Below are 24737 nucleotides of genomic sequence, written 5' to 3'. Positions count from 1 at the left end.
GTAGGTGCTGTCCGCCACCAATGGGAGGAGATTACACAGTGGGTGAACTCCAGGCCATGGGGAACACGCGTGTCACTTCAACATCTGTCTCTTCTACCTATTATATTTTTCTACGACATAATTACCTCATCTGTATTATTCTATTTAGATGTTATTATCTGACCTAATGTGAAAAACCTGCCAAATTTTGTACCCTACCTTATTATTGAAATTTATACTTTCATGAGTTGTCTTATCTGCAGATGACAGTAATTTTAAGCAAAGGTATTAATTGTTTAAATAGAAATAGTGTAGAATCTTTAAAGAGGTAATATTTAATCTTATGTGACCATAGGAAAAATGTAAAACATTCCATGTTTACTGCAACTTTATATAGATATGTTTAAATCTTCAAACACATCAATATTTATTAACATTGCTTAAAAGTTATTTATTGCTTTTAGATATCAGATATTTAAAGATCCAAATAGAACAATACTCCAGTACAAGTAAAGTTAAAAATGGAATTAAAATGCTTACTGAAATATCCTGAAGCTGATGTGATTTTAAATACATGTATTTTAAATGCCCCCTTTTTAATCAGCACATTGGATAGAGTTGGTGAATTTTAAGGAAAATCATACTATGCTTTTCTTAGATTGCTAAGAAAGGGAACCCACTCTTACACATTTAAATTTATATGTAATTCAGCTCAAGTTTTCATAGTGTATTGGGCTATATTTTGCAGCATTTATAGACTAGCACTATTAGAACTTCAGGCAATTCTATGAAAGAAATGTTGAATGGTAGGTAGACATGGAAAATTATATTACAGCTAATTATATAAGAAGAAATGAAACAGTCCAAAATGTGTTCTTTATATGCTTGCTTAGTTAATTTTCAAATTAAATATCGCTGTGAAAAAGCAGAAACATTTATTGCTTCTTGAATAAGTATGTTATTTGTATTAAAATTAAATAATCTCTAAGTTGATGTGTTCAATTAAAGTGCAATTAACATTACCAGAAAAGTATAAAATCATTGGAAATAGCATAGAATATAACTCTTATGAGAAAGAAAAAATATCTCTCAAATGATTGATAGGGTATGTATTCAAATAATAGTAACTCTTATTTTCTGTCCTTACTTCTTTCTGAAGATCCAAACACTGTATAGCAAATGAAGTGGACAGAATCCCACTGTAGCACCATTCTACCATGGTAACTGAAATGGGAATGCCTGCTACTGTGATAGTGAGACATCATCTGGGTTAAGTTCTTTGGCTTTAACAAAATGAAGTAAACAAATGAGGAATAGTCCTGTAGTCACAATCATTAATAAAGAAGATATGTTTTAAGTATTAGGGAAATCAGTTATGAACAATTCTAATAGGAATAAACAATTATAAGTATAAAATCATTGTGGTTTAAGAGAATGAAAATATAAGCCACAAACTACGAGGAGGTCTTTGCAAAACATATACCTGATAAAGGAGTGGTTTCCCAAATATGTTGAGAAATCTTAATACTCAGCAATAAGAATGTTACAGGAAAATTTTAAAATGGGCTAAAGATCTGAACAGACACTTCACCCAGTAAGATATACATAGGACAAGTAAGCACATGAAAAGATGTTCAGCAACACGTCATCAGGGAATTGCAAATAAAGACAAAAATGATACCTCTACACACCAGTTAGAATGATTAAAAAGACAAAACAGATACCACTTCATGCTGGGAAGGATGTGGAGCAACAGAAACTTCCATTCCCTGCCGGTGGAAATGCAAAATGGTAGAGTCACTTTGCAAGAAGACAGTTTGGCAGTTTCTTTCAAAGCTTAACATAGGCTTATCATATCATCCAGCAATCATTCCCCTTGATATTTACCCAAATGAGTTGAGAACTTATCTCCACATGAAAACCTGCACTTGGATGTTTATAGTAGCTTTGTTCATAATTGCTAAAACTTGGCTGTAGCCAAGACGTCCTTCAGAAGGTGAAGGGATAAACAAAGTGTGGTCCATTTGACAATGGTTTATTTTTCAGCAATATAAAGAAATGAGCGATTACGTCACAAAAGGACTTGGAAGAAACTTAAATGCAGATTGCTAAGTGAAAGAAGCCAATCTCAAAAGGCTAAATACTGCATGATTCCAACTACATGACATTATGGAGAAGACAAAATGAGGAGGACAGTAAAATGGTAACCAGGGGTTCTGGGGAGAATGGGAGAGGTGAATAAGTGGAACAGAGCAGAATTTTAGGACAGTGAAATTATTCTACACCATACTGTCATGGTGGATACAGGACGTTATACATTTGTCAAAAGCTACAGAATGTGCAACACCGAGAGTGAACTCGAATGTAAACTATGGACTTCAGTTCACAATGACGCGTCAATGTTGGCTCATCAATTGTTAACCAGTGTACCACATGAATGCAAGAGGTCAATAATAGCATAAACTGTGCGGTGGGAGAGTGAGGGCGTTATAAGAGAATTGTCTGTACTTTTGGCTAAATTTTATGTAAATCTAAAACTCCTCTAAAAGCTATTAATTGTATGTTAAAAAAAATTGCTGTCATGAGAGTTTTCTAAATTGTATTAATATGTTTCCTCATATTAATATCCTCTTTTAGCCCCCTTAATGAAACAAGATTATACTGATTTCCCCATTATAAACTAAGAATTTGATCATTATATAAAATTTAATGTAATGTTAGCAAAATATGTGCTTAAAACTCTATTAAAGATTGTTTAGTTTTTTCAAGTTAGTATCACTTATCTCAATGTTAGCTCTACATAAAAGCAAAATAAATATTATTTTATGTGTATAGAAGCTGAAAGTATTTGTCAGCAATACAAATGAACTACAAAAAATTCCAAAGGAACTACTTAAGGCAAAGAGGAGAATTGTACATATCTGAGAACATATAAAACTTTTCTCTCATTTATAGTATCTCCTTAAAAGACAATTGACTATTTAAAGTAAATAATAATAATAACAGCAACAGTATTTTGTGTGGTTTATAAGATATATAGAGTAAAATGATGACAGCAGTAACTTAAAAGCTGAGAGGTGGAAATGAAGTATATTGTTGTAAGATTATTTTACCGTATGTAAAATAGTGCAATAATAATTCAAGGTAGACTGTAATATTTTAAAAATGTATATAGTATAAGCACTGAAGTAACCACAAAACAAACTCATATACACAGAACACAGTTATAGCTTATAAGCCAAGAAAGGAATAAAATAGAATCATAAAAAATACTTAATTTAAAAAAAAGTAGAAAAAAAAGGAAAGATGAAGGAAATAAAAACAAATGACAGATGATAGATTTAAACCTAAACATATGAAAAATCACATTGAATGAAAATAGTTAAAATACACCACTTTAAACATAGAGCTTATCAGCTTTAATAAAGAAAAAACCCCACTTAATGCCACTAATTAAGAAACCTGAATGATCGTATGCATGATAAGTCAAAAATTGGAAGAGACTGTGCCACATTAACACCTATCAAAATAAACTTGCAGTGGCTATATTCCATCAGACAGATTAGGTCTCAGAGGAAAGACCTTTACCAGGGATAAAGTGACCATTTCATCAAGCAGACATAACAATCCTAAACCTGTATGCACCTAACAACAGAGTTTCAAAATACATGAAGCAAAAACTGATTGAGTGGCAAGGAGAGTTTATTAGTTTCCAAGGGCTGTTATAACCAACTATAAATAACTTAACGGCTTAAAAGAACAAAAATGTATTTCCTCTCACTTCTGGAGGCCTGAGGTCCAAATTCAAGGACTCTAAGGAAGAATCCTTTCTTGCTTCTTCCAGGGTCTCGTGGCTCAAGCATTCCTTGGCCTGTTGCAGCATAACTCGAATTTCTGCCTCTGTCTTCACATGGCCTTCTTTCCTATGCGTTTGTGTGTCAAATCTCCCTCTGCCTTTTCTTACAGGGACAACTGTCATTGGCCCACCCTGGGAATCCAGGATCATCTCATCTCCAGATCCTTAACGTAATTACACATCCAAAGATGATTTTTCCAGTTAAGTTCACATTCACAGGTTCAGGTGCTGAGAGTGTGGACATATCTTTTTGGGGTCAGTATTTAACCCACAACAGAGAGATAGACAAATCTACAAACATAGTTGGGAATTTCAATGCCTCTCTCTCAATATTGACAGAATAGATAGATATAAAGTCAATAAAGATATAGAATACTCAACTAACAGTATCATTTAACTTGAACTAATGGGCATTTATAGAAAAATGAACTCAACAGTATTAGAATATACACTCTTTTTAAGTGCACCTGGGATACTAATCAAGACCTTATTCTGGGCCATAAACCAAGTTTCAACAATCTAAAATTTTAAAGTTTCAAATTATACATGCTATGTCTTTTATCACATGAAGGTAGAGGGTAGTAAAAGAAGGATATTTGGAAAATTTCCAAACAATCATAAAATCAATAACACATTTGCAAATACCCAATATGCAAAATAACATACTAAAATGATAATTAGAAAGAATTCTGCATGGAATAAAAATGAAAACATAACATTTCAAAATTTGTCCAAAGTAGCTAACATTTATTTGAAGGAAACATATAGCATTTAATACCTGTACGAGGAAAGAATAAACATTGCATAGTTTACTTGTGTGAGTGTGTGTATGAAATGATATAGACACAGACACCCAAAAAGGAAGGTAGACATCTCCAAACAATAGAAGCAAAACATAAAAACAAAGCAATAAATGGGACCACGCTAACATGCCTAGATGCCTTCGAAGAGAGTCAATGTGAGGATAGTTCAGATTACAATTCTTGCAAAGGAACGGAGGCTAAAGTGGTGACTTCTGGACACGGAGGGGAGCTTGGCTCCTTAGTAAAACCTGGAACTGATGCAAGTCTTCTTCATTCATTAATGAAAAATCCTGACACTGCCTTTCTCAGAGGTTCTTACTGGAATCTGTAACTGAAATGTAGTTAGTGAGAGCGAAACAGCCTCCAATATAAGACCTGTGTGAAATTGCCTGCTGGCTCAAAGATTGCATTTGAGATGTAATTTGCAATTCCAGAAGACTTGAGCACTAAGTCATAAAGAAATTTGGTGCTGTCTTCAGGGAGCTGTGGGCTCAAGAGAAAGCATCTTTCAAACCATGAAATAAATTCAGAGAAGTATAGAGACATACAAACTTCCAAAGAAAACTAAAAAACAAGTAAAATTTTAAAATGAGCAAAGATCACCAGGATGAATTTGGAAATGCAAAACTCATAGCCAATGAAATAATTCAATGTCTTGGAAAACAGTAATCTCAAAAAAAAAAAAAAGTGCATCTCTACTCTCAAGGAAATAGGTATAAGTTTAACTATGAAAGAGCAAAAAGGATGGAGGGTTGACTGAATGCCATGCCTAGGCTGATTGAAGTCTTTATGCATGTAAACATCTACAAGATTAAAGATAGCTGTAGTGAGACATGTCAATTAATACGGTAATCTTGCCCTCAAAGTGCCATGAATGGAATGTCAATCTCTTACTTCAGTATGTCAGCCAAGATACGCACATGTGATGGAGGAACTAGGATCTCTGTTTACCATCTATGCTTACCATCTTCCTAGGAATTTGTGCATGTTGTGTTTTTCTCCCACAGATAATTATCCTCTCTCCATTGACACAAACCCCAGTTATCTTATATTTCAAATAAAATGTATCTCTTTAATACAATGCTAGCTAATAAATTGACAGTACCATTTTTATCCAATGCTAAAATAATGACATTTAAAGAGAAATTAGTTTTCAGTGGCCAAAGGGGCTACTTTCAATAATTAAAAAACAGTTTTAGTATCTAAATACATTTAATTCATAGTGGACAAGTAAATATAAACTATATGATATATTGATAGACAATTTATCTCATATTGAAATCATTAGACTAAACTGAGTAAATCTGACATGAAATTGATGATTATAAACACTTGTGTTGATTAGTATGAGATTAAAAAGAAAACAAGTTGAAAACATAAGGTATTTTCCTCATTCAGCTTTATAAAATTATTATATGCAATTTACTTATTCTAAAAATGTGAGCACGGGTAAACAATTAAATTAATTGAAATATAAAATAAAACAAAGATTTTCTTCATTTGTGAATAAATGCATACTGCATATCTATTTATTGACAGTCTACACAGAGGTCTAGACAGTGTGAGCTTTCTATGGTTGCAAGAAGTAATTTAATAATTTAAAACTGTATGAAAAAATGACAAGAAATGCTTCTAAGAAGGTTTTCCTATTCCCTACTTATTTTATATGCTCTTTTGAAAAATAAAATGCATCAACAGGAAACATACATGAGCTTACTGTGATGAAAAAATTACTACCACTCAATTTCTAGGAGAAAATACACTAGATTAATTGTACTAAAAGAAATTATATAATTGACTTTCAAGAATATTTACTGCCACAATGAAATATTTCTGTTTAATTACAATTAGCAACTTTTAATTCAATCATTAATTTCACAAAGAATTTTATTGGAAATATTTATATGTATAAGCTATACTACCAAAAATTATTTTCTAGGTGGCAAAAGGGTTGCCTATATATCTATATTGCACTGTTACCATACTTCAAAGTGGCAATAAAAAAAGATAACATATCTATTATAAAAGTTTGTAGAATATTTTAACAATTTCTTTAGTGGATATTTTTGAGTTCTTCAGAGAGAAAGAAGCAACTCTAGTGGTATTGTAAATATTGTGATTTTTAGAAACTATTACAGTTTATCTCAATATTGTATTGTGTTAGGACATATTGGCTTCAAATCTTCTGTTAATTTCTAAATTCCTTTAGGATGTAATTCAATATAATTCAAATTTTTAATGGGCAACTTAATAAAAGAACCACATGTTTTAGTCATTTGCAATAGACTGTAAATTCCGTGGGGTACCCATATCATTTAAATATTTATATCTGGATTATCATAACCATGCATGCGTAAGTGTCTTAGCAATATAAAACCATTAACTCATCTTCTAACTTAAGAATTCTAACTGTCGCAGAACACTTGAAATAATGTTGTTAACATTATGTTTCTGCTCCTATTCAAACTAGACAATTATTTATTACGTAGATGTTTCAACCTGACTTGTGCAATTCTTGAGTCTGGAAGTACAGTTCATCATAGACCTTTCTATCAATATTTTAAAAAAGAAAACTCCCTTGGAATTTAATAATTAGTATTTGAAAATCAGTGAAAAGTTGTTTCTCTAGGACACCTTATTAAATCAAGAAATTTTACACGAAAAATGGAGCTCCAGCTGAGAAAATAGCCCTTCTCAAATCAAAGGAATTGAGTGCCTGTAGTGATAAAAAATATTTCTCTAATAATAATCCAGTTTGTCAAAGAAGACTGCTAGTTCAATTGCCAAACAGATGATTATAATGCCTCAGCATGTGTTGAAGATCTAGTTGCACGTCAGAATAAAATCTGTTACAATTAAAATAGTCAGTTGAATTTTCAATGCAGTAGATCAGATAAATAAAAGCTTTACACTGTTAAGACAGGGTGGCGTGGACTCATGTGTCAAGTCGCAGTAGTTTGTCTTTAATACTTGACCAACTAAGGCCCGGAATCCTTTAAAGTTGTCTCTAGGGAAGTTGTACTCAAGAGAAAATTAGCATTAGTTGGTATTACGGTTTCATCTACATGTCAGATATCACATTATCTTTATTTTATATTTTGTTTTTTCACTCTTTTAAAATTATATAAATATTCTTCATACTGTTAAATCTTTTGCTGACAACTTAAAAATTGTTTACATTGCAATAGAAATTTCCCTGATTCTAACAACACTTGAGGGTGACTAAAAAATTACTGTATTTAAATTATAATTTTGAGTATTGTGAATGAATACTTATCATTATTGAGTACTCATTATGAATAATGAGTATATGTCACTAATATTGGTTTTATTAAGTTTTGAATTTTCTCAAAATATTTTACTAATTTAAAAATCATCAAAACTAAATAATTTGCATCTAAAAATGTCACATTTGGATGAGTTTCTTTAAAAGTTTCTACTGAACCCGGTGCACTTAGATTTGCCTATGATTGTTAGTAAAAATTATCAGTTATGTTTTGGTCAATGGGGAGGGCTTTTTTTTGTTATCATATATCGAACTTCAATATTTCCTTAGAAGTTATTCCCAATTAATATATGTCTGAGTAATTATGCAATTCAGGTGTTCCTGCCAATTGATTTATCAGAAATTAAAGGTAACAGATTTTATTTTAACATTATGGAACTATGAATAATTATCCATAAATTTCTTCTTTCTGTTCAAAACTCTTAAGCTATACAGAATATTGGGAAAACACGCTGTATTTTTTCCCAGGTAGTGTGTCCTATAGTTTTGTCCAAAGATAAGTAGCATATTTTTATAATTCACATTCAAAGATTTTCTGAAATGTAGCTTGGACTGCTGAGTCATTCACTAGTACAGAGACTTGCTGAGAAGCACTAAGATCTACACTTAATTGAGGATAAAAAATATTGTTTTCTATAGAAGAAAACCGAGAAATACATTTTTAGCGACAATAATGAACCTGCTGAAGACAAAAGTTAAACAGCTCTCTGAGCCAGGAAAAAGTCAGGAACAAAAATAGGCGAAACAGAAAATGGAATACTAAAATGCAAAAATAATTATAAACTGGACTTGGGCAAAATACTACAGTGATTTGTGGAGTGAAACTGACATCTGAGTACCTGTGGCTATTTCTTGAGTAAACGTAATAACCTGGAACTCTAGTTTGATTAAAGGAATGGATATTCCAAATAAGTAGGGTGTATTTCACACAAGTTTCCTTCCTTCTTGTATGAGGAAAACCATTGTTCAACTATTCCTCAAGGCAGTATACAGAATAAAAGACAGATTCAGGTACACATTAATTTGTAGCTGGCTGGCAGTGTTTAAACCAAGGAGCTGTACATCAAATTGACAGACTTCAAAGAATTGGACAACATGTTTTTTGCAAAAAAGTGCTGTTTTCACAATATATTGAAATGCATGACCATAGATGTTTATTTTCCAAAGAGACACTATTATGCTTCACTAAGTATGATGTCGCTACTCATAGTCATCAGCAGTACAAAGAGAGAAAATAAGCCTCAATTTGCAACACATGATTTTAAGACTGCCATTCAGATTCAGTGTGGGCACATATGTCTGTACGCTTTTCCCACATTAGAGATGAGCAATACAGTTCCCAAAAAGTATGTCAGTTTTATAACTTTTACAAAAGTTTGCAACTTTTACTATTCTGGACACAGTAGCTTATGAAATAAATATTTTAAAAGGGAAATGGTTGCAAATTATTGCTCCATGAAAGTATTATTGGCATTTTGGACAGGACAATTATTGGCTTTATGGCACTGTCATTCTCACTTCGAGACCTTCAAAATAGTCTTGTCATAGTATCTGGCAGTAATGCTCGTAGGTATTTATCTGATTGACTTGAAATATATGTCCACACAAAACCTTGCACACATGAATTTATAACAGCTTTATTCATAATTATCCCCAAACTGGTAGCAACCAAGATGCAGTTGGATAGGTGAATGGATAAACCAATTGTGATACATTTATTCAATTGAATACTATTCCATAAAAAGAATGAACTATTAAGTCATGCAAGGACGTGGATGGAAGGATGGCAGAAAAGATGCTAACTTAAGAAACTTTGGAGATGATGGAAATGAAAACTAATAGCAAAAGGAACTATATAAAATACGCTCTAGTACTCTAGTTTGTAAAACTGTGTCCCATGGAGGTATGGGCTAACAACTCTGAAACTAATATACTGAAATTGAACAATTAAGTAAAGATGGTGGGTGATGGAAGCCAGACTTCTCATTATTGAAGTCGGAGGCTATGGATAATCAAGGGAGAAGGCTAGAATGATCCATGTTGTCCTGGATCAGGTGAGAGACATCAAAATGACTTAAGTTTAGCTTAACATAGATACAAATAGATACATATAGAAATATTTATAGATATGTGTATATACACATATGTATATACTCGCTCTGTCAGATGAAAGGTCTTAGAGTAATGACACTGTAGTAGCAATAAATACAACTAGTGCCCAGACCTTGTCTTCTAATACCATCCACCAATCAAAGGAACCAGGGCTCCTTGAAGAAACAGCTGATTATAGGACTGGGTCACGGAACATACAAGATGAGCCTGGAGCATATTGTTTGGCCAGAAAGTGAGGAAGTGTTCAAAAACTCACAATGATTGTGTATGTCAAAGGGTCACAGTCTACAACTGAATGAGTGACCGATGGCCAAAGCAGAAACAATTTGATCAAAAAGTAAATAGTATAACCTAAAATACAAAATAAATATTCATAAGTCCACATAACACAAATATATACTTGAATAGATTAGATAGACAGACAAAGGAAAATAGACTAATCTCCCAAGCAGAATTCCAACTAATTTTGTAGATATTTGGCCTTCAAAGAGATGTAGCATAACTTCCTACTCCGTAAGTGTGGGCTGTGCACAATGATTTCTTTCCAAAGAGTACAGTTCGGAAAGGGAGAAAAATTAACTTGACAGTAGAGAAATCTGAAAGACACCAGCTCAACGAGGTGATCAAGGTTAACACGTAGTTTGATGTCATGTTGATCCCATGTACCCTTGATAAGATACGATGAGAATAGCCTTTCCCATCTGTTTTGTTCCTCCACAAAACCCATAAACTCCAGTTTAATCATGAGAAACACATCAAACCCTAAATGAGGTACATTCTACAAAATCCCAGATCGGTATTCCTCAAAACTGCTGTGGTCCTCAAAAACTAGGAAAGGGTGAGAAACGGTCACAGTCTAGAGGAGCCAGGCCATTTTGTGGAAGTTACGTGCTTGAGTAGCAGAGAAGCTGTGGTTCAGAAAGCTGCAAGGACACAGTGCAAGTGATCCCGAGAGCCTAATAATGTCTGCACCCAGCCTTCAGGGCCAGAGTAGAAAGACTGGGAGGATTTGGGATAGGCATATAGTGTCATTGGACACGATTTGGGCTTCAAATTCGACCTCCAATAACTTGATAAATGGCTTTCTTCTTCAGTTTCTCTTGCGCAATGTTGAAAATAACTGTCTTGTCCCTCTATAAAGTTATTATATAAATCAAGTCAAATAACGTGAAAATAATGTTTTGCATGCTTTAAACTGCTACACCATTATGCCTTTTGACTTAGTATTATTTTACGTTGCTTATTGGAAACATTGGCTGACACCATCTCGATATCTTCCGTATTTTCCCCAAGATAATGTGATTCTGACTTCAGTGTGGCTGATTCTCTTGGGATAAGAAGCATTTGTAGGCATCTATGAAACTATTGAAGAAATATCCCTCACTGAATCGCCTCTTCTTTCTCTACTTTCATTACATTTTCATGAATATAATGAAGTACCCGAATAAAATAAATTACTTTTGCTTATTAGCAATTTCCTTTTGAAAACGTTTTGGAATTTTCCTAAATCCTTAGTATGAAAAGATATTTTATAATCACAAAATATGCATGGCCTACTCTTAGGATAACAATTATTATAAATATATTTCAAACTCTTGACAGTTACAAATATTTATGATAGTCTATGATATGTACCAGAACAACATTGACGTGAATTTAAAATATGTGGTTTAACAGGAAATTATATTTAAATTTAATTTTATTACGTAGTTTAACTGGCAAATTATATTTGGGATTGATAAAACCTCTCACATAGATATGCATTTTATAAATCATCAAACTTGCATGGGTGAAATGGATAGTATTCTCTTCTTGGTATTTGTGCAACAGGTTGATGTACAGTGACAGAAGGTATTGGTGGAAAGCCTGGGGGGGTTCAAGCAGTCTCCAGGTGATAACATTTTGATTTTTTTTGGTGAGGAAGATTGGACCTGAGCTGACATCTGTTGCCAGTCTTCCTCTTTCTGCTTGAGGAAGACTGTCATTCAGCTAATATCTGTGCCAATCTTCCTCTATTTAGTATGTGGGGTGCCTCCACAATGTGGCTTGATGAGCAGCGTGTTGGTTCGTGCCCGGGATCCAAACCTGTAAACCCCAGGCCACCAAAGCGAAGCATGCAAACTTAACCTCTATGCAACCAGGCCAGCCCCAAGTGATAACATTGTGGATGTATGAATGAGAAATAGGAAAGCCCTCAAATAAAGAGATAGGCATGCTGGTGGGTAAATCTATATAGACAATGAAGTAAGCAAAGTTGAGAACTGTGGGCAAAATTTAAATTGTGGGTAAATAGAGCATCTAATATGGTATAAATACAGAATGCTCTGGAGTTTTATTCTCATTTCCATTAGAAACTATTGAAAATTCAGTGCCAAAGAATTGTAACCATCCTCTTCTATTATGGGATTTTTTTCACGTTATGGTTATCAGTTGCTTACTATATGCAGGCATGGTGTTATGAGCTAGGACATTACGATGAGCAAAAAGTGGGGTCCTTTATTCTATTATGGAAAGTGTAGTGTAGCAGGTAAATGACAAATAATATCAAGATAATATGTTGGGACTATATTTCACACACATACACATTTAGAATGGTTATATTTTTCTGATGTATTGATCCTTTTAGCATAATGAAACATCTCTCTCATTTCAAATGGTATTTCTGGTCATGTTGTTTCTTTTGTTTAATATTAAAATAGCTTTCCAACTCTCTTATGCTTACAGTTTACATAGTAAATATTTTTCCATCATTTTCTTTTATCCTATTTGTGTCTTTGGATCAGAGTCAGATCTTGTTTTTAATCCAGTCTGAGAATTTCAGATGCTCCGGACTTTTTATTCCATAAATGATTCATTGAATTATTAATAGGATTAGATTAATGTTGCCATTTTGCTATTTGATTTATGTCTATTTTTCCTCCTAGACTTCTGCTCCACTGCCGCCTTTTTGTTAAGAAAATATTTGTGTGTCTTATTTTATTTCCATTGTTGATTTCCTTGCTCTATTTTTTCAGGTTTTTTCTTAGTCATTACTCTATATACTCTATAGATTAAATATACGTCTGAACTTGTTATAAACTACTTTAGAATAATATAGCCTTGACTCTGGAAAGAGATCACAATTTTACTCCAAAATGGTTTCGTTTGTTCGCCCTCTTTCTTAACACTATCATATATTTTAATTTCTATTTTATTTTATATTATTTATAAATTCTGATTACTTATAATTATTAGTTTAAATAACCCTAGTTTTAACATAGATTAATAGAGTTCCTTATTCTTTCCTATAGATTTGACTTAGTGCCATTTCTTTTCAGCCTGATGATGTCATTACTTCTTTTAGGGTAGATCTGACACCAAAGATATCGCTTTCTCTCTTTTAATGAGTAAATCTTCATCTTTCTCTTTTTTTGATTTCTTCATTTTTATTTCACTGGATATAGAACTCATGTTCTCTGTATTTAGTCAATGTTTAAAGATAATTCTCTCATGCATTCTTCCTTACTCAGAGCCTTAGAATTTCAGTGTACTTTCTTTTTTCTTTTCTTTTCCTTTTTACTTTGATCAAGTTTCTATTTCCTCTCCAATTGGCTGTCTTGGATATCTCTGGTTCTATCTTAAGTATGGCCCACTTGTGCTTCACGGGAAATTCCCATGCATCCTTTGTCCACAATCTTTTCCCTAGACTCAGCTTCATGTTGTGTTGTGCCTTACCACCACTTGTGGATTCATCCAGATTCCCTTTCTTTTGATGACTAAGACATCAGCTCACTGAATGCCTCAAAGTGTGGGATCATATTATATTCTCTAAGTGGCCTCCCTAAGTCCTACCTATTTTGACTGAGGGTTGCATCAGTAAATACAAACTTGGCTCACATTCTCTGATGTTTCTCAGCTTTATTTCCTGTCATTAAAAAGTATGCTCTGTAGAGGACCATTTCATTTAAACACAGAAATGCCCTGACATTATCCCTGGCTGTGCCAGTGTAAATTTATGCTTGTTGCGTGTATTGCATTTGTTATAATTCATGTAACATAAAAGTATAGCGTTGCGGAATTTCCATTTGTAATATTGCAGAGATATGTGAATAAGTGTGGTTGTTGCTTTTGGCTTCAGAATATGTGTATATTTTTTCATTTCGTTTGGCAAAGTTATCATTGTAGTGATGACATAATTTATACAAACATTGACTGGCAAATTTAAGAGGTTAGAGTATTCACAGTTCCTGGCACTTCTATCATTAATACTCAAGGTACTTTAGTAGCAGAAAGACTTTTAATTCACTGTTCAAAAGTAACTATGAAGGACATATTATGTTCGGCCTTTTCTTTTTAAAGTTCTTTTTGAATTGTATAATTTACTTTTCGTTTATAAATTAGATATTCAAATATAATCATTTTTTTATTTTATTTTCTAATTTTTGGATGATATAACTTCATCTACAGACAAAAAAAAATCAGATACATAATGATCATGGAGCAAAGATGCATTTGGCATTATTGTTCACTAATTGTGATACAAATTGACTTGGAAATGGGATTGAAAGCAAAAGTAGCATTTGTCACAGCAGCTTCATTCCTCCAGAGCTTTTAGCTAGAACCTCATTTATTTAACAGAAATATGTTTTGCCAGGCACTGTGAGGCAACAGTCATTGGTTGTATTGATTTTGAAAATCTCTTTAAAATTAAATTTGCTATTTATAAATCATTTATTCACCGATTAAGCATAGAGGAATATATTTCTAGCATATAATATGTAGTATATGCTTCTTACTCTCACACGATCAATGAGTTAGTAGAAGAAAGAGAAATAAACATTAGTTGATAAATGCTATTTTGTGGGAAACATAATATGCTATGGGAGCACATATGAGCACCCTTTAATCCAGTTTTGGAGGGTAGGGATATGGCACATCTTAAGAAAATCATATGTAAGTCAGTCCTGGAAATTACAATTATTGGTAGAGAAGAAGAAGCAAGGGAGAAAGAGAAAACAGAACATTTCAGGCAAAAAGGACCGAATTTGAAATGATGTGCATTGCATGTACAGGGGAGGAATAATGCCTTCAGACCTAGATCTAGTGACGTGAAGTGTTAGGATGTGTACAGAGGAGCAAGAAGGGACAAGCAGAATCAGGATGGAGGATCTCGTAAGTTAAGTGAAACAGTTTAGACTGCATTATGAAGGCAATTGGTTACAGAGTTTGTATAATAGATAATTCTGGCTGAAACACGGAGTTTTGGCACTCCAGGCTGGCTGGAATCTTAGTGAAAATTAGGACAATCTGCGAAAGACAGCAACTGTGGAAGTGATGAGAAGCCAAAAGCCATTTAAAATGTGGCGATTGGCACCAAGATATTATATATTTCTGCATAGAACCAGTATGAAAGATAAGGAGGGAATTTTTAGATTATTTTCACTTAATTCATAATGTCACATTATAGTATACCATTACAATCATTTAAATTAATGTTCTTAAACTTCTAAGAGTTTGTTTTAAACATTTTAATGTTGTACTGCTTCTTAAAGTACTCTTGAATTTTATTCCTTCTTTACGGATCATATATTGTGTTTACACGGACATAAATATATTAATTTTGGAATATTCATAATAATATTTTTTCCTATGGTCTGGCAATTTGGATATATTGCAGCTAAATTTGACATTTGTCCTAAACCTTATACCCTGTATGGACGGTCTAGTAGCATCCAACATATTAGTTCCCTGATTTTTCATATAAAACCAGAGAATAGTTACAAAAGAATTAAGATATTCAATTCTTAACTTTCAAATTAAAAAAGGGGGGCAAAAAAAGTGGGGACTTGTCATCGCATGGAGAAAGCTTGTTTGAAAGTTAAGCTAACATAGAAGAAGGCAGAGCCAAGAAATAGAGAAAGAGACAGATATAGCAAGACAAGTAAAAGAATTTAGAGCCATCACAGTTAATTTGAACCTCTTGGTCAAGCCATATATCAAGCAGATTCCATTCATTTACTTCATGGTGATTGAATCAATACTGTCTTTCATTCTAAAGCAATTTGTAGGACAATTTCATTCATCACTAGTTTAAAGTGTATAAAAAAATTCTTCAACATACATCTATTCTAATAATTCCTCTTATAATATACATTGTATCTTTAATTATTCAAGCTACTCTTTCTATGCCTATGTCTTGAGCTTCTCTAATAATCTGTCTTCTAACTAATAATTATATACTGAACTGTTTTACATTTGAACATATTTCAAAGAAAAATCAAGCACAAATATTTTTAAATGGATTTTTACTTAAAGGATTATTAGATATATGTTTCATTTAGAAGAAAAATCAAAAATAAACCGCTTTACTATTTAAGAAAGGTACATCATCACTGAGTCTGTTTCTCAGCAAAGTGAACTGGATACAGCTGGTATGTAACAGGGCCCACTTTTCAAGTGCAGTGAGAGAACGTGACATTGCCTGTGATGACTAATGAATTGTAACAGGGCATCCAAATCATTAGGATTCCTCATGAAAACTCATCAGCGTGACGTGGAAACAGGACATTGATAAATAATGCTAATATTCTTTACATGGTGTTATTAACTAAAAGTATAAAGTCATTTTAACTCGGAATATTTTATCAGAAATAATGTTCAGCCTCAATATAGATATAAATTCTCAGTACAAATGTATTGGTAAATAACACAGATTAAAGAGAAATAAATATAAAATTTGTACATCTTGACTTTTAATAGATTTCCTAAAATTTAGAGACAAGCAAAGATATTGTGCTTACATTGCAGTGGAGTTCTATATATGTATGAAATTAAAAGGAATGTATTGACTAAGCGCTCTCATATGTCTTTTGCTTATGGTACTTCAGAGTTAAATTTTCTTCATTTCAGTAAACACATTATTTATTACCTACTACATGTGAGCCATTGTCATAGGTGCAGGAGATACAAAAAAGTTTATGGAGGGGCCAGCTCAGTGGCGTAGTGGTTAAGTTTGTGTGCTCCACTTCCATGGCCCTGGGTTCGCAGGTTCGGATCCCGGGCACAGACCTAGGACCACTTGTCAAGCCACGCTGAGGCAGCATTCCACATAGAATAGAGGAAGATCGTCACAGATGTTAGCTCAGGGCCACTCTTCCTCACACACACACACACAAAGTTTATGGAAATTCCCTTGGTTTCTAGGGATTTATAGAAAATTAGCAGGTACAATAACAGAGATATGAACCAGGTGATAAGGGAGCACAGAGGAACTCTCAGTTCTTTTAGTGGGGATACCATAGGTTTTGAAAGGTGGTCTGTATATGCCCATCAAGGGTAGGAGGGGAAAGGAGGGGCTTTTCAAACAGCGTCAGAATGAGCCAAGAAAGAAAATTTCATTGAAGAACTGAAAGTGTTCAACATGGTTGTAACTGCATATGCAGGGTGACATGTGACTGGAGAAGAAGCTGAAGAGTAAGCTGGAGACCAAACCAGGAAGCCTGCTTTCTTCTCATTAAGGAACTTGAGGATTATTCCAGGAGCTACGGGTTAGTACAGCGCGCTAAAGCAGTCACATCGTCCTTCTAAGTAGCAGTATGGAGGATCTGCAATCCTGACTGTTCATGTATACCTGAGGGAAGCTGTAAAAGACCTTTGACCCTTAAATGGAGTTCAGGATGTAGGGTAGGGAGATGCCACATGTTTGAGAACCTCTAGGGTTATAATTTGTTGGACCTAACAGGTGACTCTATGGCTTAAGTGGTCATTCTAAACTAAGCGCACTTACCCTAAGCTGATTGAATAGCAGATAGAGAGAAAGAACAAGGCACGAGTCTAAAACTTTGAATGAACCCTGCCCCATCCATGGTACATGACCCTCCTCCTTTCTAGGCTCTGCAAACTTCTGCCTTTCTAGTTGTTTCCTACAGTGTTTATATTAGAATCTGGGATCCTTCTACTCTTCTCTAACTTCTTGACATATCCAGTGGACACAGAGGAGAGAACCAACATCCCACATTAGTTTGCTGTTTCACAAAGACTTTAGGGGTTACATGAAAAACTATGAATGACTTTTAAAAAATTCAAATAAATGGAGTTTAGGGGGAACTCTTTTTGTTGTTGATATTTAGTTTTGCTACACTGTAAGCAGAGAGTATAGCCTATGGGTATGTTTATTTATTCATTTCTCCGCTTTTTAAATTTATTGAAAATTTCTTCAGAAAAAGTGTAGTCAGCTTTGCAAATGGGTATATAAAATCATTTGTTTATTAAACTATTTTATGTATTTCTATGTGAATATATTCTTTACTTTTAAAAGGGTATTCATCCTTTAAACAAGTCATTCTTGTTGATTTTGCTATTCAAATCTTCTAAACCCCACATCTCTTGATTTGTCTTTTTTAAATCATTATTAATTCATATTGACAAAAATAAATCAGGCATATTTTCTGTTTATTCTTGTTTATATTCTTGCAGCATGACTAAAAGCATTTAGATAGACTAAAAAGCAGAAACAAAAAGATATATCATTTGTACAAATAGGGTGCATTTCTCTACAATGTGCTTAGTTAATATTATATGAAAGTAGAAAAATTTGAGTTGGGTCTGAAAAATGACCAGTAACTAAGTAGACAAATATGTTAGATACACATTCTAGGCAAAATAAATGAGGGCTAGAGATGCAAGATGGTTTTTTGGTGTTAGTAACAGAAACCCAAACTAAACTGATCGTACATTAAGAAAAGCCATTGATTCTCACAGAGCAAAGTTCATTGCTAGGGTGATTTCAGTGCTAATGAATGTAGTGTCTTAATTTTGCTTTTAAAAACTTGTATTTGTATATCTAAGCCAGTTCATCTCATAGACACCAGAAGTAAGTTGGGCTATTTGGGAGACCTAGAAAGCATTTTTCGCTTCTCAGTTGTTTCTCATATGATGAAGAGAAAATTTTCTGAGCCAGCTTCAGTAAATCTGTCCTTGAAGTCATCAGCCATATTGAGTTGCATATGCATTTTTAAGAAAATCATGATAATTTTTTTTCTACTCTCCTTAGAATAAGATACCTTTGCCTTTGAAGCAAGGTCATTTTTCCTAATCACATCTTGCTGTTATAGCTTCATGGTGTAGGGTGAATGGATTTTGGAATATTAACCCACAGTGCCCAACATAGTTTCTTCTTGGAATTGTAAGTAGCTGGTGTTGACTAGAGAAGCATAAATATAAGCTTATTATCTCACTAAATTGCCCTTTTAGATGCATTAAGTAAATTTATGATATTATCTGTGCTATTCTTAATGATCTAATACATATTACTAAAACTATGAAGGGTCATTTAATTGGCAAAATTTCAGGTTTCTATGTTTTAAAAAAATAAAGAAGTGTTAATTAAATTAATTTGAGATAATATGATAATCTGATTGTTGGAGTTCCATTATGATACATTTCTTGGGAGTTCAATGATTGGTACTGGTGATTGTCATTCAGACAAAATTAGTCATTTGCAAAGTAGTAGGTATATTACTGTTTGCAGTTCTTTGCATTTTTTTCTTTACTTATATCAAAAATAACATCTCAAAAATTGTTTAATTGCGTGGATAAACTCCACTCACGTTTTTGTCTTTATTAAGTTTTACATTATAATAATGAAAAAGTGTTAGGCTATATTTTACATGCCTGTGGTTATTATCATATTGATTTGGCAATCATGTTCCTTAAATTAATGCTATCTAATGGAACTATGATCTATGAAGAAATTGTTGACTAATCTGTGCTGCCCAGCACAGTAGTGATGTAGGGGAGAAAGAAATATTCCTCTACCTTCTAGGTTCTTCCAGCTCATCTAAGAATGATATTAACATGAGACAGAATAACAGAGAAAATCAAACAAATTTAATAACAAGTATACATGAGAGAAACCCAGGAAAACTCAGTAACTCACCTAAATGATAAAAGCCACCACTTTAAATATAGTCCTCAGCTAAAGACAAAGGAAGATGTCATGGGTAGTGGTTTGGGACTTCAAAGGGGAGGAAAGTAATTTACAAGGAGATGGAAAAGCAAATATTTAGTAAACAAAGGTTTACCTTGTTTTGCAAAAACAATGAAGCATGGAGAGGACTTTGATCAAATGGGCCCTCCTGTGCTCCTCCCTGTCTACCACACCTAGTTTACATTATACTATAGTTATCTACGGTGATAGCTCTGTCCTGGAACAGGCTTTCTATCTTAAATTCTTTTAGGCAATTTCAGGAGACTAAAGTTAAGTTTCTTCCTGAGGCTTTTTATTTATTTATTTATTTTGGTGAGGAAGATTGACCCTGCACTAACATCTGTGCCAATCTTCCTCTACTTTGTATGTGGGATGCCACCACAGCATGGCTTGATGAGTGGTGTGTAGGTGCACACCCAGGATCTGAACCCCTAAACTTAACCACTATGCACCAGGCCAGCCCCCTTTTCCCGAGTCTTTTGTTCTCAAAAATAATCAAACCAAAGAGACGCATTTTGGGGTAGTAAATTCTGCCGGCCTACAGCAGCTAACCACTTAGCTGTTGAGCAAAGGGGTCAGCGCAACTGGGAACAGAATGCTTAATTTTATTTAAATTTAAGATTTTTAAATCAAAAGTCATGAGTGTCTAGTGACTACCACATTGAACCCACAGCCTTAGACTGAATGGATGTTTGGATTTCATGCTGAGTAGGGTACACTCAAGGATGCCTAACTACCAATATATTGGAATGGCATGTGTAAAAAATTAATGATGACATACCTTTCTTAACTAGTAAAGTGATTTATTTCTGATTTTTGTTCTAAATTAAACTTTGTTCTAAACTAAATACCTAATAATCCTTTAAGTAAAAATTCATTTAAATAAATATTTAAGTGGTTAACTTTTCTTTGAAATTTGTTCAAATGCTAAATCTTCCTTTCCTGATTTACCTTGCCTGCTGCAATTTTTGCTTTGATAGTATGATTTATACCTTGTTTCTTCACCCCCTTTTTATTCTTCATTTTCAATTTTTTTCATGAAGGGGTATAGCACATCCAGTGATTCTTTTTTTTTTTTTTTTTTTTGAGGAAGATTAGCCCTGAGCTAACGTCTGCCATCAATCCTCCTCTTTTTGCTGAGGAAGACTGGCCCTGTGCTAACATCCATGCCCATCTTCCTCTACTTTATATGTGGGATGCCTGCCAAAGCATGGCTTGCTGAGTCGTGCCATGTCCACACCCAGGAATCAAAGTGGCCTAAGCAGGACGTGCACACTTAACCTCTGCGCCACCCAGCTGACCCCAGTGATTCTTTTTTTACATAATTAACACTACTTTACTACTAAAGTCAGTGTATATAAGTATCTTTCTCTATTCATTTAATACTGCCCTTGCCTGCGTATTTGCATTCTAACGCTATCTCAACAAATCACCACCTATTTAGCAGCTTGAAACAAAGCGCGTGTATCGTCTTGCAGTTCTGTAAGTCAGAAGTCCAAGCAGACCTGGCTGGGTTCTCAGTGTCTCCAGGGTGTCAGTAAGGCGGTGCTCACTGCTGGAAGCTTTAGGGAAGAATCCGCTCCCAAGGTACGGGGCTGAATTCAGTCCCTTGCGGTTGTAGAATCCAGCAGCCCATTTTCTTGCTGGCTGCCAGTCAGGGGTCATTCTCATCATCCAGAGGCCGTCCTCATTCCTTGGTTTGTAGTCCTTTTCTCCATTTCAAAGCCTATAACAATGGGTCAAGTCCTCCACACTTGGACTCTCTCTGACCTCCCCTTGTGCCTCGTCTTTCCTTGGCTTTCCTCTTCCCCTGCAACTCTCCCGCTCACTCTTTTGCTTTTCAAGGCTCAAGTGATTCTACTGTGCCCAGCTTCATCATCCTGGATAATCTTCTATTTTAAACTCGCCTTGTTAGTAACCTTCATTCCATCTGCAAAGTCCATTCGCATCAATCCCTAGCTTAGAGTTTGATGGAATAAGCAGGGGATGGGAACATTGGGAGAAGAATTTTAGCTGCCTATGCATATTGATAATATCCATTCTCAAGGGAAGAGGGAGAGAATTTTCCACAGTAAGTGCTGATCATTGACTGGAGTTTATTGCTTTGTACTTTATAAGAAAAACATAGCTGGTAACGGCTATTATATCAAACAAGATAACACTTTATAAAGTCAGCAAGGGCAGATAATTACTATGTCATATGACAGAACCTTTGACATGAGTAGAAAAGGGCTATTTTATTCTCACTTGGAACCAGAGTATAATACAATAACCTGCTTGATTATACATATATGTAAAGTTGATTCTGTAATTTGATTTGTGATTTTGAGGGCCACTCTATATATAGAAGTCTGTTAGGTTCTAGAAATAAATATTACACATCTTTTTCCCTGTAGGCACAGGCAAGTAACTTTATGCACAATTTTAAATGGTCACGTTTCGTTGAATCCAGGCACACAGATTTGTTGTGAATGGCTTTAAATATGCATTCCATATATTAGTGATTTCAAATACATCAGCTGCCTGCTTTCCTCAAAGCTTATTTATCGTGTACATGTGGCAGAACTGGTCTTCACTGTAGAGTCAAACTGCATCTTCTCCCAGATTTAAATAAATGAATTCTAACAAACCATTAGCTTATTCCTCTCAATGTCTACAAACTTCGGAAATGTGACTTTTTAAAAAATGGCACAGTATAGGAGTTTTTAGACTCCTGAATCTAAAAGAGTGAGGTACCAGCTCTGTGAAAAAATTTTGAATTGATTGTGCATATGTAAATGGATTATCTGCTCACACACATATATAAGTTTGTATATTCATGGCTTCTTGATGCTTTCAGTTTTGTATGAGGTGATTGATTTGAAACCAAAGAAAGAATAAAAATTGCTATTAACATGTGCTCTGAGATAAAGGAAAATCTGTTTATTGTCATATACTTTAAAAAACATTGAGTTCTAGGTAATAGGTATGTTACCGGACTTGATAAAAATGTGGAGAGTGATATTACATAGTAAAAGTTGGACAATATTGTTAATTTAGTATTTTTATTCTAATGAATAAAATTGAGATAATGAATATTTAATGCCAAGGGCATCATAAATTTTAATTAAAATGCATTTTTATTCTTTACTCATTGTTTTTGATATATCTGATTTTAAACAGACAACACAAATTGATCACTTGGCACTATATGTTGTAAAACATTTATTTATTTATTATGTTTTAGAAACTAAAATAAAATCTGTGCATGATGGAATTAGAATATTATTTTTGAAATTATTATGAACTTAGCACCAATTAGCAAGATTCTATAAAAACTTTTGGAGAAATGCCATGTATAGAGAAGCATAAAGTATAAATCTAAATATTTTTTCTCAAAATATCATTCTTATTCATTTTTTAATTTCTTATCAATATATATTGTGCTGTATTGTTTCCAGTTGGTGAAGACTGGACATACAGAATGCTAAATTTTTCAAAGTCCCCCTCAGTATGTTTCACAGGATAAATTGGTGCACTCATCCTTAATCACAAAAGAATCTTGATTTTGCAAGAGTGGTTTCCCAGAGACTCTGCATTTGATGGTCTGGTAGGAATTGAAGAAGCATAAATAATGGGATGTACTGAAGGCAGTAAGTGAATGCTGAACTGTAATTCCTGAGCCCAAATGGACAATATCCTTAACCTCCTAGATAATGTGCCAGATAAGAAAGGAGGTTTTTCTTGAGGTGAGAAAGAGTCAAGAAGAATGAACTCAATGCTGAAGTAGTATTTAAATGTTACTAACCAGGATTGTATATCATTTGTGGGTATCACAGGTTTGAGAGACACGAATAGGGCTAAATGGATGATAAATAAGGAGAGGAGACTCAAAGTAGGGCAATTTTCAAAATTCGATTTTATCATCACCCACATCTCTATAACTATACTACTTCTCTTGGCCAAAAGGTTTTGGACAATTAGAATTATGTTAGATTACTTGCAATCTATTGATCACTTTGAAGTGTTTGTTAAATTACAAACCCACCCGTAAAGTAGTCATTGGCTGCTGATTGATGTTTGTCTTTCTTTGTTCTACCAAGTGGTCCTAAAGAATGATAAAGTTGTTCCTTCCTGTGGCTTCAAAGATCTTGTTAGATTATATTTGATTCCATTTCATGTATATTAAATTATTATTTGATTTTTGAAATAAGTAGTGTTAGTAAAATAGAAAATATGGAAATTTTATATACAATATAGAAAGTCAGAGAAGATCAACTAAAAGATTGAAAGGGGACCAAAATCTCCCTTTGAGTGCGCCAAAACCAGATGCACTTTCATTTGAACTAAACATCAAATTTTTGGTACAGCCCGTAGACCTTTCCTGCTTCACATTACCACGCTGAGCTGCAGCTGAATGAGCAGGTAGCAGTATTTCTAGAGACAGGTTCTATGATGAATGTGATACAGTAGTTTCACGAAGAAGGAAAGAATCCTGGCAGATGTACAGCAGTGAGAGACTAGGTAGTGCCATCCTTTGGGAATAGAAATAAGGATGTCATTTTGAACCATTTAAAACCAATGTCCTATGGACTACCCAGAAGAGAGAAGATCCTCAAGAGGATAATAAGGATTTGCTGCCTCTCTGGTTGTTAGTAGCTCTAATCCATTGTAATCTATTTTGTAGAGATAAAAGAAATATGATTAGTCTTGAACTTGAGTGCTGTGGAGTAAGCCATACATTATGCATCACTA

The sequence above is a fragment of the Equus asinus genome, chromosome 30, assembly GCF_041296235.1.
Source record: "Equus asinus isolate D_3611 breed Donkey chromosome 30, EquAss-T2T_v2, whole genome shotgun sequence".
NCBI classification, from domain to species: Eukaryota; Metazoa; Chordata; class Mammalia; order Perissodactyla; family Equidae; genus Equus; species Equus asinus.
This window is presented reverse-complemented; position numbering follows the sequence as displayed.